The sequence below is a fragment of the Pyrgilauda ruficollis genome, unplaced genomic scaffold, assembly GCF_017590135.1.
Source record: "Pyrgilauda ruficollis isolate IOZ18807 unplaced genomic scaffold, ASM1759013v1 scaffold215, whole genome shotgun sequence".
Classification (NCBI taxonomy): Eukaryota; Metazoa; Chordata; class Aves; order Passeriformes; family Passeridae; genus Pyrgilauda; species Pyrgilauda ruficollis.
In genome coordinates this window covers 229,724-231,595 of record NW_024520873.1, presented here as the reverse complement: position 1 = coordinate 231,595, position 1,872 = coordinate 229,724, and positions in this window count along the sequence as shown.

Genomic DNA, 1,872 nt, shown 5'->3' with positions numbered 1-1,872 from the left:
GTGGTTATTAAACTCATGGCACCGCTTTTGTTTACAAAGCAAAAATCATTAAGCAGGTGTGTGTGTGTGTGTGTGTGTGTGTGTGTGTGTGTGTGTTTGCTGTTTGGCTGGGAGTGACCGAGGTTGTTCTCGCTTTGTTCTGGGCGAGGAACTCTTGGTGGCTGTGGAAAACCTCTGTGGCTTTCCCGCTCTGTGTGGCACAGTTCTGTCAAGAGCCTCCGGATGATCGACCAAATAAAATGCAGTTGGTGTCTGTTAATGCTGGGGTTGGTGTCCCGGAGGATGTAACCTCTATCCAAGTAGAACGTGGAGGGATTTAGGGAGATAGTGTGGTTAGCAGAGCTGGGATGTGATGGGCATTCCAAACACAGCCCAGGCCCTGGCAGGAGCGGGCGTGCTGCTGCGCTTGGGATTGCAGGTGGGAACTGCAGGGTGACACCGGTGTCCCACGCCAGCACAGGCTGTGGGGTGTCACCCGCAGCTCCATCAGCCTCCAGGCAGAGGGGACAAGGTCTCCTTCCCTTCGTCCCAACAAGCCCCACGCTGCCAGCGAGGTTTGACGTGGCTCTGCACGCAAACACGCCGCGGCTCGCTCGGACACGGAGCTTCCAGCTGCTCAGGGAGGAGAAGAGAGCAAGCAGAGGGAGGGATGACCAGGACGAGGGAGGCAGGCTGGTGAATTATGCATGACTCCAGGAGGGGAGCGTTATCTGCACGGACAAAGGCCTGTGCCAGCAGCCCGGCTCCGCCGTACCTGTGCCTTCCTTCGCCCGCGCTTTATCTCCGCTCCCAGCTTGTAATTCAGCCCAAATATCAGAGGAAGCTGGAAGATTAATTTTCTCTGTTTGCATGGCAAAGGAGAGGGGACACGCTCTCACTCCCGACTCCCAGCTGTTTAATCCTCCACCGAGGCCTGCCCAAGGAAAAGGCAAAAATTTATCAGTGTTGGCAAGTCGCTGGCGTGGGGAGGGGCGTTGGAGCCCGGGGCCCCCCATGAGCAGGTTGTGGGCACTCACAGCAGGCTTCACGTGTGGGTAAGGTTTGGGGGGCACGGGGAAAATACAAAACCCTTCCCTCCTCCCCACATTCAGGTCCAGAGGAGGGTGTGGGCTTGGGAGAGCCGGAGTCAGCGAGTCCCTCCCAGCGTTCACGGCTCTGAGTCGCTCAAATATTTAAGAGATGACAACTGCATTAATACAAAAACTAGATAAAGATCCCTTGAGTTTAAAGACAGAACCATCAGCTCAGCTCTTATTTTCCAGCCCTCTCCCTTAGCTTGCTCCCTGGCTTAAATGAAATCATAAATATCGGCCCACAAAGGTCCTTTGTCACCACACGCAGCTCCCGGCGACAAGAGGTCATTCATTAAAAGCCAGATGAAGGCAAGAGAGACTGCCTTTGTTTTTTAAGGAGTTCAGGACAAGGCCGTGGCTTCTCTGCTGACATTAATGCACCGTTTATGGCGGGTTTGGCTCATCCCATCCAAGCGATCTTCACCCTGAAGTTGGTGGAAGAAACATCGCGGGTTCTCTCAGGTGGGACATCCCAGATGAACCTGGTTTGTTGTTGGACTGATGGCAAAACCAGGGCCCCTTTGGCCCCCTCCTCACAGACCCCTGGGCCCCTTTGGCCCCCTCCTCACAGACCCCTGGGCCCCTTTATCCCCCTCCTCACAGACCCCTGGGCTCATCATCCCCCTCCTCACAGCCCCCCTGGGCTCATCACCCCCCTCCTCACTGACCCCTTGGGCCCCTTTCTCACAGACCCCCTGGGCTCTTCCCCTCCTCACAGACCCCTGGGCTCATCACCCCCCCCCCCCCAGACCCCCCCGGCTCCTCCCCCCCCCCCCCCCCCCCCCCCCCCGCCCCCCCT